This window comes from Juglans regia, chromosome 8 (assembly GCF_001411555.2).
Source record: "Juglans regia cultivar Chandler chromosome 8, Walnut 2.0, whole genome shotgun sequence".
Classification (NCBI taxonomy): Eukaryota; Viridiplantae; Streptophyta; class Magnoliopsida; order Fagales; family Juglandaceae; genus Juglans; species Juglans regia.
In genome coordinates this window covers 22,264,177-22,278,529 of record NC_049908.1, presented here as the reverse complement: position 1 = coordinate 22,278,529, position 14,353 = coordinate 22,264,177, and the positions used below count along the sequence as shown (strand labels likewise).

Genomic DNA, 14,353 nt, shown 5'->3' with positions numbered 1-14,353 from the left:
ATGCAAAAATTAAGTTAAAAATTAAAAATAGAGTTTCAAGAAGCTAATTAAGCATGTACTGTCCATGCTTTTGATTGGCCCAAATGGATTTCTTCAATTTAGAAAGGAATAATTATTGCTTGTGACTAGCCCAATAGACTACTTTTATCCTAATGGGAATATGGTTGAGATGGATGATTTGAAATTAATCTCCTAAAAAAAATAAACTTATGCAAAAATTAAGTTAAAAATTAAAAATTAAGCACTGTGGCACAAGAGATGACTAGAAAGTATAGTGATTTTTTGATCTTATGAAGTATATTAATTACTTTTTAAATATTTAATATGTGTGCGATTAAATACGCGTAGGATAATAGTTTGATCTTTAAATTCGAAGTTGGACTTTTATCTTTTAAAGGAATAACTTGATTGGACGTTTATATTCTAAATGTAAGTGGCTGCAATATCACGAGTAGTCGCAATCTATATAATTTCTTAGCAAACAAGTTGGCCAACAAAGCTATGGAAACCACGTCCTTATACCACATATGAGAAAAAGGGGAATGCATCATGAATGAGAGATTCCAATTCATTCAACTATCAAGAGGCGTACATATTGGACAGCACGACTGCCACTACCTTGGAATCATCTGGAATAACTTAGAATAGCCCTGAAACATGACCTATTGGCACGTTTGTAATTATCTTGGTTTGTTTGTAATACTCTGGCAGCTGTTGTAACAGACTCTGCTGTAAATGGCAGTGCACTGCAGAGCACACCACATGCTTGTACAAATGTCAGAATCAGTTAGGATTCCCTTTTGCACATATATATACAAAATGTATACAGCCATTACAATTAATGAGAATTGAGATTATTCCGTCCTCCACAATCGTGTAATCTGGTTTGAAAAAATATGATCGCGTATTTTGCATCCAATTTCCTCCACATCGTAGAAAGCAAGGTGCCGACAAAGCACCACCAATAATAATTTTGCCTCGTCTCTCACAGTTTTCACAATTGACTCCGTCAACTCATGCAATTCTATTTCTTTGTGAACATTTATTGAAAGAGGGCTTATGTTTACTTGTCCTCCTGTACCTACATCATTTAGTTACCCCTTTATCGATCTCCCTACGTGAAGGGATAATTTTAATTGTAATTAGAAATTTCTGAGTCATTCCAGAGAGCCATTCCAACAAAATTACCTCTCAGGATGGGATTTTCCAATCCAATAAATTATATTTCAACTGATCCCTAAAATCATTTTTTTTGTCCCCATTTTAAAATATCTTCTGAAGGAATAACTTCATTGGACCTTTATCTTCTAAATGTAAGTGGCTACAATATCACGAGTAGTCGCACTCTATATAATTTCTTAGCAAATAAGTTGGCCAACAAAGCTATGGAAACCACGCCCTCTCTCCTTATCCTAGCTCGATCTTTCTCTGATCTCTGGCTCTCTCTGTTGTTGGGTCGAAGAGGAATGGCTTTCCCTGTTGAACTCAGGGTCCTTATAAGTACTGTTCTGGTCTTAATCCTTGTTCCTCCAGCTTCTAGTCTTAAGAATAATCATCACTACTGTCCTCCTTCTTCCTGTGGCAATATCCCCAACATCAGCTATCCGTTTCGACTAAAAGGCGATCCACCAAACTGCGGAGACCAAAGGTATGAGCTCTCATGTGATGACAACGACCACACGTTGTTATCTTTACATGGTAGTAAATACTACGTAAGTCAAATCAATTACAACAGCTACACAATCCGAATTATAGACTCAGGTATTCAGGAGGATAACTACTCCTTCATCCCTCGTTATTTTCTAAACTATTATAATTTCAGTATCTCGAGTTTGCCGGACTGGGATCAATATCTGCAAAATATGAGTAGTGACAATAAAAGAATGCCAACAGTACCATCAGAAGTTGTGGCTATTGTGAACTGTGAAAAGCCAGTGAGTTGGGCTTCTTCTTTGATCCATTGGGACACGACTTCTATGAATTGTTCTATTATTAATAATAGATATGGGTCTTCTTCCAACTCTTCTTTTTCTCAAGATTCCAAACGGTACTTATATCTTATTTTTGGCTATGGAGCGAATGTGATGGATGTGGCAGAGTCATGCACGATAGAGCAAATGTCTCTTACATCGTGGCCAGGACAAATTTATGGTCATCCTAATATTAATTCCTGTACAGACATCCGTAATGTATTCTCATATGGTTTTGAGCTTTCATGGTACCGAATTTATTGTGATGGATGCTACCTCGATGACCATAATCAAGTTTATTGCTACCCACGGGGTGAGTAATTAATAAATTTGAGATCTGAATTCGAATGAGATATTTATTATATATATGCTGATTGATATATCTCGTCATTTATTTGTTGTTGCAACAAATAAAACAATTGTTGGCACATTAATTCTTTTCCTTCTTTTGCAGATAATTTTCCAACTTTATTAATTGGATTATTGCTCGGTAAGAATCTCATCTACCTATCTCACTAACGATGAATTCATTCTATGCATCATCTTTGCACATTAATTCTTTTATTAATTCAATTCTTGGCTAACTTTTAATGGAGATTATTATTTTTTTTTTTAGAAGCTTTGCCAAGTTCATTAATTGGATTACTGGTCGGTAAGAATCTCATGTATCTCTCTTTTTATCTTTTTTAATGTTTTAGTAAATTAATCATTCCTTAAACTATAAAACAAGAACTTTGAAATAGAGTAATTGGTTTTGAATACTACCTATATATTTTTTCAAATGTACGACACAATGGTGACAACAGGTAGCTAGACTGATAGTGCAACAATACTAGGATCGCTTTCGTATAACTAATAACTTTTGTATTTTCTTTTCCAGAGTGGCATATGGCAATTAGTGTATTAGGTGCTCCATCTGTGATTGCATTTTTGATATATAAATGGCGAAGGAGGCACTTATCCATGTACAATGATGTTGAGGAATTTCTGCAAAGCCAAAATAACTTCATGCCAATAAGGTACTCTTTCTCAGAAATTAAGAAAATGACCAAAGGTTTTAGGGAAAGATTGGGTGAAGGAGGATTTGGCACAGTATTTAAAGGAACACTTCGAAGTGGACGTCTTGTAGCAGTAAAGATGTTAGCCAATCCAAAGCAAATGGACAAGATTTTATCAGTGAAGTAGCAACCATTGGAAGGATCCATCATGTGAATATAGTGCAACTCGTTGGTTTTTGTGTTCATGGTTCAAAGCGTGCCCTTATATATGAGTTCATGCCCAACGGATCTCTAAACAAACACATTTTTTCATCAGAGGCAAATATCCTCAACTACGAGAAAACATATGATATTGCTTTAGGAGTGGCTCGCGGGATTGAGTATTTACATCAAGGATGTGACATGCAAATTTTACATTTTGACATTAAGCCTCACAACATTCTTCTTGATGAAAATTTGAAACCCAAAGTTTCAGATTTTGGCTTAGCAAAATTGTACCCGGTGGAAGATAGTATCGTTCCTTTGACTCGTGCAAGAGGAACGTTTGGATACATGGCTCCTGAAATGCTTTACAAAAATATTGGAGGCGTTTCATACAAAGCTGATGTGTATAGCTTTGGAATGCTATTGATGGAAATGGTGAGCAGGAGAAAGAACTTGCATGCATCTACAGAACATTTAAGCCAAATTTACTTCCCCACTTGGATATATGATCAATTCCATGATGGAAAGAATATAGAAATTGAAGATGCTACTGGAGATGAAAGAAAACTATGTAAGAAGATGATGATAGTTGCATTATGGTGCATACAATTGAAGCCTAGCGATCGTCCATCAATGATGAAAGTCATCAAAATGCTTGAAGGAGATGTTGAATGCTTACAAGTTCCTCTCAAGCCTCTCCAACCATCACCAAAGAGAGAGATAAAGGGTGCTAGAGATAATTCAAATCAAGCTTCATCATCAATTCAATCAGATGAATCAAGCCTTGCTTAATTTTTATTGTTTGTCTTTCTAAAATTGAACTATCTCTTTTTATCCTTTTTTAAGAGAAGTTTGCTTCAAGCCCACGAAAAAAGAAAAGATCGACAATTTAAGGTAATTATCTTTCTATGCTTGTTGTAGTATATATACTTTGCAGTGCCCTAAAAATAAGTATCAATCTAAATATAGTTTGATGCTACTCATCCATGTATAAATTTTTTACACATCTCTCTCTCTCTCTCTCTCTCTCTCTATTATTTTTTTTCTCACTCCTTTCATCTATCTATTTCTATTATTTTCTATCTACTTTTTTTCATTTATTTAATTTTTAAATTAAATATATAAAAAATTTAGATAAGTTGTTGAATCATGAATGGTACTCTTAAAAAATAGATAGTTAAAATATGAAAAGTAGGATGTAATGAGTTTTTTCAGATAAAAAATATATATAGATTAGCCATTGGAACTGCTCTTACAATATGTAACAGCAAGTCATGTTTGATCACGATCTGTGATAGCATCAATATTATTTTATTCAGAAGTGATCATATTAATAATTGGTAGTAATAAATAACCATAGCATGCAGTAGATATATAATACATGACTTTTTACAATTTTTTTCTTTTCTTGTATTTTTTTTAATGAAAGTGATGTATAGACGAGAATGTCAATGATTTAATATTTATTGAGGTTGATTTAATAAGCATTGTTGGTTGAGCCAATGATTTAATATTTATTGAGGTTGGTTTCGAATTTTAGTTAGGGCCATAAGCCAAGAATTTGAATTTTTGGCCCGTTAAAATTTAGTGGATGATTTTGGATCTTATTAATAGTCTAAAATTGAGAAAAGTCCAATGGAGACTTATGGGATTTTTCATGAATAGGCTTATGAAATTCGAAAATTTCTTGACTTTAATTGAGGTACTTAGGATACAAAAAAGATGCATTATTAGTTTCATTACAAATTTTAAAAATTTAGGTGTAATAATTATATTTTTTATTTTTGGATGTTAAGTAGACCAATAATAGAATGCCATGTGTCACCATAGTCTCAATATTAGCCTGTAGGACCTTCATATTAGGTACGTTGGATGACACACATTTGTGAAATAGCTTTCCGTTAATTTCTTTATTGTAGCACCAAATATTTAAGGTCTGTTTGAGATTGCGATAAGAGCTTTAAAAAGTATTTAAATAGCTTTAAAAGTTTTTTAATGAAAAAATTAAATTGTTTGGGTGTTATGTATTAAAACATTTTTAATCTCGAATAAATTAAAATGTACGTTTAATCTCAAATGTATTTTTTCGAATAATGCAGAATATAATTTGAATTTTAAAAATATCACTATCAATGGATGAAAATATCCATACAACTTTAAGATAATTATAACTTTTCAAATTTTCAAGAATATGCTCATAATCTTTGAAAATTCAAATAATCGTTCTTTTTATCTCGTGAGAAAGCATTTTTTAAATCTGTTTCAAAACAAAGATAACATGTTCAAAAGTGATTTAAATATATGGTTACCAAATAATAAATAATTTTTTAATAGTAGAACTTATTATTTAAGTTATAAATTATAAACTCTAAAGTTATAAGTTATATTTTTCACTGCATTCCAAACATGCAATTAGACTAGGAAAGTTGTTGTTCCCTTTCCAAGTATATTATTCGATGAGTTTTGCTCTTCATCATTTTCATATATCACACTTATTTTTATTTTTTTTTAAATTTTTTTAAATTATTTTTGATTTTATTCTTCTTAAATTAATTTAATTTTTTTACTCATAGTCGATACATTACATATTTGGTAGGAGCAAAAAAATAAAAAAATTATATATAATATTATGTTTGGTGTTAGAATAGTGAAAGCCTTTCTGTGAAGCATGACCAGACTTTTTATTGTAATTGCAATAAAGTCGTAAAGAAAGAAAGAAAAAAAAAATTCCAGACCTTTGTCGCACGTCCTTCCCGTTTCTTCTTTTTAATACTCGGTTATTTCATAACGCACACTTCCACATATATTTTTTCCGAAATGCACATTCAGATTTAATTTATTACCAAAATGCCCATTATTCCCACCCAATGCATTAACTTAGCTCAGCTACTCCCTCTTTTCCCCGACAAACCATTTTTGTAGCATTATAATGACCTAATTTTTAATTGAAGATTCCAGATGCTAATGTGATCCCATTATTTCCTTTTTATTTTTATTTTTTGTCAAAACATGCAGGAATTCCTTGGTTTATTTTCTTACGAGATCTGCTCGCAACTGCCGGTGAGTTTTCAATCCCCATATATAAGATGTGTTTTTTTTATTATTTGAGGATCAACATGAATATTATATTTATTAATAAAACTCCATCAAAGGAGGGAAAGATGGACAATCCTCCATCTGATCAACATTGGCTTCTCTTCTAAATCATTGATCAAATTCGTGTAAAACATATTTTTCACATCTGTAATAGCCACCACCCATAGCATGCAACGTACTAATTATAAATCCTTGAATTTTCTTTGAATGAAAACACTGCAGATCCTTTGCTGCTATACACTCCCAAAGAACATGTATTTATCCTTAAAAGGACAGTTTGGTGACTCAATTATTTTTCTTTTAAAGAGATTTAAATTAGTGGATAAGGCGTCTAAGCAAGCTCTCCGTAGGAAAACTTCTGCTGCATTTGGAATTGATAATTTCCAGATTTTGTTCCAAACACCAAACAGCTTCCTTGCAATTTGAATTTGAAGATTGGCTTTTATCTCGATCCAATATCTCTTTTCGTAAATAATATGCACTTTTTACAGTAAAATTACCAATTATCTAGACAATTTGAAAAACCAATAGGTAGGTATTCTTAGCAGCAATTCATATCATAGGAAAATATTTCTTCAATTAAATCCACATCCAGTGTTTTGTATTTGAATCAATAATAGCAGCCACTGATTCTTCTTCATTCAATATTATCTCCATAAGATGTTAAATGTATATTAATAGCATTAGTGATTTCAAGATCAGAGGAAAGGACAATTTTTCCCTCTTCAATGAAAACTTGAAAATTAATACTAGTTTTACAAAAGTGATGATTTTATACCATGCGTCAGTCAATTACATATATATATATATATATGTATATATATATTTTATGAGTTCACTTCTTCTAAGTCAAGATTTTGCCAAGTCAGAGGTCGTTGGAGACATTAAGGAAAGTATTCTTCTCTCGCTTTTCCTTTGGGAGGAGTTGAGGTGAAGTGGGTCCACCAGGATCCTAACGGAATCAGGGGTGGTTGGGAGTGGAGGATTTGGGTACGGGAGTGATTCTACAGCACGTTGAGGACGGTGCTGGTGGTTGCAGATAAGGGTTTTGGTGGGAAAGAAAGATTCATGACGGGGGAAGTGAGCATTGTGGTGGAGGGTACGAATTTTCGAGGGTGAGTGTGGTTTATTGGGGGCGGTAAGATGAACGAACTTGAGCACCGGTGGGAGAAGTTGAAACTGTCTGAGGAGGAGGCAGTGAATCTTGACGTCGATGCTTTTGAATCTGTGGATTCAAAATATAAAGAAGAGGTGAGTTTAGTAGGGAAAGTTTGGGCGGAAAGAAAGATTAGTAAGGGAGTGATTGAGTCTGTCATGGCAAAGATTTGGAGGATCAGTAGTAGAGCAAAGTTCCATGAGGTGGGGTTGAATATTTTTGTGGTGGAATGTGCCAATCTAGAGGACAAGCAGAGAATATTGGAGGGGAGACCTTGGCTCTTTGATAACTATTTGTTCGTGCTGGTGAACTTCGATGGCCTCACACCTCCGCAACAGATGCATTTCAATATGGACAGATTTTGGGTCCAGTTACATGACTTGCCTCTAACATGTATGAATAAGGAGATAGGGGAATTTCTTGGTGGAACATTTGGGAAAGTGGTGGAGGTAGACACAGAGGAAGACGGCAATGGGTGGGGGTTATTCCTTAGAGTTCAAATCGAGATAGATGTTCACAAACCTTTAGCAAGAGGGAGGACTATCAACTTGAAGGGGAAGACTCTATGTGTCCCGGCAAGGTATGAAAAGCTTCCCTATTTTTGCTTTAAGTGTGGATGTATTGCCCATGGTGCTCTGGGATGTAAGGGGGAGTCGATTGGGGAACACCAATATGGTGCTTGGTTGAGAGCTGTGAACAAACAAAAAAATAAAGAAGGTAAGGTGAGATTAGAGAGATTCAAGAAAACAATGGATGAAGGTATGAGTAATGGAAGTGTGGGAGACAATGATAAGGGAAGGGGAGAAAGGCCAGAGAAAGAGAGGGAGGGTGCGACATACCAAAGTATGGAGGGAGAGGTGGAAGTGGTTCCTGCTACTCAGGAGGTAGTGGAGCATAGGGATGAGGAAGAGAGCTGTTTAAAGGAGTTAGGGGAGAGGGGGCTTTCTATGCCAAAAGATATAGAGAGGGACGAGGGATTGCTGCAGAAGGGATTTCCTGAGGGAGAGGGGAGTAAAGAGGTGAACCTAAATGATAACGTGGGGATTGTATTCTTTGAGGGAGCAGGGACAGCGAAGGGTCAAGGGTTGCATACAAAGGGTTTTATTGAGATGGAGGGGAGTAAAGGGGTGAATTCAAACAGTAACTTAGTGAAGGTTAGAGGTGCATGGAAAAGGAGGGCTAGGGACAAAGGGAAACAGAGTGGATGGGTCACTGACATGTCACCTTCTAAGAGGTTTTTGAGATCAGGCTTGGACACAGAAGAGAAGGATAGAGTAGGTAAGAAAGCTAAAGGGATGGAAGGAATTATGGTCGGGGATGTTGAAGGGTATCTAATAGTAGAGGTGGAGGCTGTGCAGCAGCCCCACCTATCATTATGAAAACCTTGAGTTGGAACTGCCGAGGGCTTGGGAACCCTCGGACAGTCCAAGACCTCTGTCATCTGGTAGAGGACAAGTTGCCCAATGTTGTGTTCTTAATGGAGACAAAACTGAGGAAGGTTGGTGGGGAAAGAATTAGGAGAAGGTTGAAGTTTGATAGTTGTCTGGTCATTGAACCCTTAGGGAAGAAGGGTGGACTAATCTTGTTATGGAAATAACCTCTAGAAGTAGAGGTTCTGAACTACTCCAGATGGCATATTAATGCATGGATCAAAGAAGAGCAAGGAAATGATAAGTGGTTGTTCACAGGTTTTTATGGTCAGCCCGATACAAACCTAAGGGAAGAGACTTGGAGTCTTCTAAGTTCTTTAAAACCACAAGAAGACAAAGGCTGGTGTGTGGTAGGTGACTTCAATGAGATACTGGCCCATGATGAAAAGAGAAGGGGTAAACAGAAAACTGAAAGACAGATGGCCAGGTTTAGGGAAGTCTTGGAAAAAGGGGGCCTGTTTGATTTGGGTTGGAGGGGGGATAAGTACACATGGAGTAATAAGCATGAGGATGAGTCTTTTACCAAAGAAAGATTGGATAGGGCTGTAGCTAATACCAAATGGAAGGAAAACCATTCAGATGGGTGGGTGGAAGTACTAGTGGCTAGGAGTTCAAATCATAGGCCTATCCTGTTGTGCATGAACCAGGAATGTGGAAAATATGGGCGTCATGAGAGGCTGTTCAGATTTGAAGCTGGATGGTCTTTGGATGAGAGTTGTAAAGAGGTGATCAACACTGTTTGGCAAGAAAGGTCAAGGGGGAGGGAGTCTCCTTTGGGTTTAAATTCAAAACTGAATGAGACAAGAGAAGCTTTGGTAAGATGGGGTAAACAAAGGGACTTTGATAACAAAAAAGCCTTGGTTGAGAAATCTGAAATGTTAAAGGAGTTACAAAAGAATGAGAGTAGTCAGAACACTGCAGCCATCAAGGTGTTACAAAGGGAGATTGGAGTCTTGCTTGAGAAAGAGGATGTGAAATGGAAGCAAAGGGCCAAGGCTAACTGGTACCAACTAGGGGATAAGAATACTAAGTATTTTTATAGCTGTGCAAATGAGAGGAGGAAGAAAAACAGAATTCAAAAGGTTGTGGATGAACAGAACAGAGAGCACACGAGTCAAGAAGGTGTGGAAGGGGTTTTTAAAGGTTTTTTTGAAAAACTTTTTGCTTCTTCAGATCCGAGGAGCTGTGATATAGAGGAATGTCTACATAGCTTAAAGCCTTGTGTGACTAAGTGTATGAATGACCAGCTATCAAAAGTTTTTACTAGAGAAGAAATTGAAGTAGCAGTTAAAAACATGGCACCTCTAAAATCCCCAGGACCAGACGGTTTTGGAGCATGTTTTTTCCAAAAACATTGGAACTCAATTGGTGAGGAAGTCAGTAGAAATGTGCTGAGATGGCTCAATGGTAATTCTTTAACTTTGTCCTCAAATTTTACTTATATAGCTCTTATTCCCAAGACTTCAGTCCCTAAAGTGGCTAGTGACTTTAGACCTATCAGCCTTTGTAATGTAGTCTATAAGATTATGGCTAAGGTGTTGGCAAACAGATTGAAGGGGGTACTCAATGAGATTATATCCCCTAATCAAAGTGCTTTCATTCCTGGGAGGTTAATCTCAGACAATATTCTGGTTGCTTATGAGGTGTTGCATTCCATGAAAGTGAGGAAAAAAGGCAAAGTGGGGAGTATGGCCATTAAGCTTGATATGTCAAAAGCTTATGACAGGATAGAGTGGTCATTTTTAAGAGCAGTGATGATCAAAATGGGATTCTGTGGGAAATGGACAGAGTTGATAATGAAGTGTGTGTCTACTGTCTCGTATTCTGTCCTTGTCAATGGGAAACCTAGTGGTGTAATCAAACCCTCGAGAGGATTGAGGCAAGGAGACCCGTTGTCTCCCTATTTGTTTATCATATGTGCTGAGGGGCTTAGTTCTTTGTTCAATAATTCAGATCTCAGAGGAGAGACAAGGGGTGTGACTGTTTCAAGGGGGGATCCCGAATCAATCACTTACTTTTTGCTGATGATTGTATACTTTTTGGTAGAGCTAAGAGAGAGGAATGGGACAGGATTCAGGGATTGCTTAGTTTGTATGAGAAGGCTTCAGGTCAGTTCCTGAATAAGGATAAAATTGCTATTTTTTTCAGTTCAAACACTAAGGGAGTCGATAAGAGATTGATTCTGGAGGGAGGGGGAGCAGTGTTGAGAGGGAATTATGAGAACTACTTGGGACTTCCTGCTGTTATAGGGAGCTCAAAATATAATGCGTATAGAGGCATCAAGGAGAAAGTTTGGAGAAAAATCAACAATTGGAAGAATTCTTTTCTGTTTGCTGCAGGGAAAGAGGTACTAATCAAAACTATTCTCCAAGCCGTGCCTACTTACACTATGAGCGTTTTTCAGCTTCCCAAACAACTTTGCAAAGAACTTAATGTCATGCTAAGTAGGTTTTGGTGGGGCAATCAAAAAAGTGGTAGTGGAGTGCACTGGTGTAGCTGGGAAAGGATGGGAAAACAGAAGGGAAAAGGAGGGCTTGGGTACAGGGATTTAGAGAATTTCAATTTGGCTTTGTTAGCCAAACAAGGATGGAGGATCCTTCAAAATGAGACTTCTATAGCTGCCAATATATTGAAAGAGAAATATTTCAAATACAAATCATTGCTTGAAGCTAGTCTGGGACATAGACTCTCTTTTTTGTGGAGAAGTGTATGGAATGCTTTGAGTTTGCTTAAGGAGGGTCTGAGATGGAAGGTGGGGAATGGAGAAAAAATAAAAATTTGGGGTAGCAGATGGCTTTCAACCCCTTCATCTTTCACTGTCCAATCACCCATTTCGGTTTTGGATAAAGAAGCTAGAGTTTGTGATCTGATGCAAGACAGAGGGGAGTGGAATGTTAGTTTGATTCGAAACATTTTTAATAAGGAAGAGGCTGACCAGATTTGCAGTATTCCTATTAGCAGCATGGAGGTGGAGGACAAACTAGTATGGGGTCCCTCAAAAAAAGGCCTTTTCTCTGTTAGGAGTGCGTATCACCTGGAGATGGGAAGAAAGCAGGCCATGAGAGGAGAAAATTCAAGGCAGGAGGAGAGGATCAAAGGCTGGGACAGCATATGGAGTTTGGATGTTCCAAGGAGAGTCAAGCTTTTCATCTGGAAAGCAATAAACGACTTCCTAGCTATTAAAAAAAATCTCTACTTGAAGAAAATAACAGACAGCCCCTTATGTCCCATATGCAAGTTAGATGAGGAGACCATTCTACGTGTGGTTTGGCAATGTCCCGCAGCTGGTGATGTTTGGTCAGAATTTTTAAGTATTATGCAGAAAATGAAGAGGGAAGAACATGATCTGCTGACCTTATGGGAAAAACTCATTGGCAAGCTTAGTAACTCAGAACTAGAGGAGGTTGCTGTAGTGATGAGGGGCTTGTGGGTGAGAAGAAATGAGAGCATTTTTGAAGATAAATTCAAGTCCCCAAATCAAGTTATCAGAATTGCTAATAATGATTTGAAAGAGTACAAGCAGGCCATATAGTTGGAAAAGGCAGCAGTGAGGAGCATTGAGGTGGATGGAAACAGAATCATGAGGTGGGAAAAGCCAAGGACAGGTTTTGTTGAACCCAATTGGGATGCAGCAATAGAAAGGAAGCAAAGGAAGGTGGGAATAGGGGTTGCAATTCGTGATGAAGATGGGGAACTGTTAGTTGCTGTTGAAAGTCAGAAGTTCAACATAGACCAACCTGCTGTGGCTGAAGCTCAGACTTTGTGGAAGGCAATGGTCATATGCAGGGATCTTAGATTGGAAAAGGTGATCTTTGAGGGCGATGCACAAGTAATTGTCAAAGCTGTCAACAATGCAAGTGAGGATTTTTCTGTTTATGGTAGTTTAACTGATGGTATAAAGCAAATGTTAAAAGGGAGGACAAACTGGACAGTACAATATACACACAGGTCTAACAATGTAGCAGCACATACTTTAGCTAAGGAAAGTTTATTTTTACAGAATGAATTAGTGTGGATAGAGGACATACCTGATAGTATTCAAAGAATTGTGGAGAGGGAGTGTTATTGTATTGAGTGACATTCTGATATCAATGAAGATGATTGTTTTTCTTTCAAAAAAAAAAAAAAAAAGATTTTGCCAAGTCATTGCACGTGTAACGACTGATCTTTTATAAAACATTTAATTAATTCTCTGAAAATTGTTCTTTCCAAGCCCGGCCCCTACGTACAGATCACTACAGCCCAGACTTCAGAAATATTGATGCGACTGATCACTTTCTATATAAATTAACAAAAATGGATAGATTTGTTTATACAGTTTTGTTTAAATCATTTTCTATATTATAAATTAACTGATCACTTACCTTTATTTCTTTTCTGCATGTGCCGCAGCTTATTATACTGGATTATTGAAGCCCATCCGTAAGAATTTATATCTCTCTGATCTATTTATCTTCTTTCATCTTTTAACCCATCCATTATTTATGAAACATGAAAATAGTTTAAACTTGCAGATAAGATAAAATATATCAATTACATACACAGTATGCATATGTATGTATGCATATGTATATATATATATATATATGATATACAAAAAATTATTTCTACATGGGCACAATATTTTTAGAAAAAAAGGTTGGCCCCACCTCTAAAAAGTGACTTTCTCATGGCATGTCCAGGTTCTTTTAATTGGACTGTCCGGAGGCTTGTATCTAGCATTAGTAATATATAAATAAATATTATATATATTTTTAATATTTATTTATATATATAAGGGTTGACGTGTTATATTTCTCCGATCCAGCTAACATATCACATCTTAAGTGCCTTTTCACTTCGATGAAAGTCTATGAAGTCACTTAAAACAAGTTACAACAGATATTGTGATTGAGGATAATAAGATTCAATATGAGATGTAAAATTTCTAAAAATTAAATAAATACTAACATGAAAAGCCTTAAAAGGCCGATTGTCATGCCCCATACCCAAGTCCGAACCTTTTAACCTGAAACCCACAATAATAAAAACTTAAATACAAAAAGCCCTCCAAAATCAAATATCTCAAAATTCTTCCAAGTAAACTAAACTAAACACTAGCAAAGCTTCTCTTAAAGAATTTATAAATAGACAATTCTAAAAAATATGTCAGTTGTATTTTCAAAAGCATTTCATTATAATAATAATATATCCAAAAGACCTTAGGAACAAGCCTACCCAAACAGTATCTGAAATAGAAACAGATGTCATCTTTACCCCAATGGCAGAGTTGTGCATATTTGTTGTTTGCCAAATAGAACATAAATCACTTTTTAGTTACCAAAGTGAGTGCACTCAAAACAAAGGCCACGTTTACCCCTGTGGTATAGTTTTACATTCTATGGATAGCCAAGTAGAACAAAAATTAATTTTTCACCAAAGTGATTACACTCAAAAGAGAGACCACTATTTTATACTTTGGCAGAGCGAGCAATCTGAGCAGAAAAAAAATCTTAGCAC

General features: G+C 36.2%; 1 pseudogene; it reads left to right on the top strand.

Moving 5' to 3' along the window:
* The first annotated feature begins 1,359 nt into the window (after window positions 1-1,359).
* Window positions 1,360-4,178, top strand: LOC108980155 (annotated as a pseudogene).
* The last annotated feature ends 10,175 nt before the right edge of the window (window positions 4,179-14,353 follow it).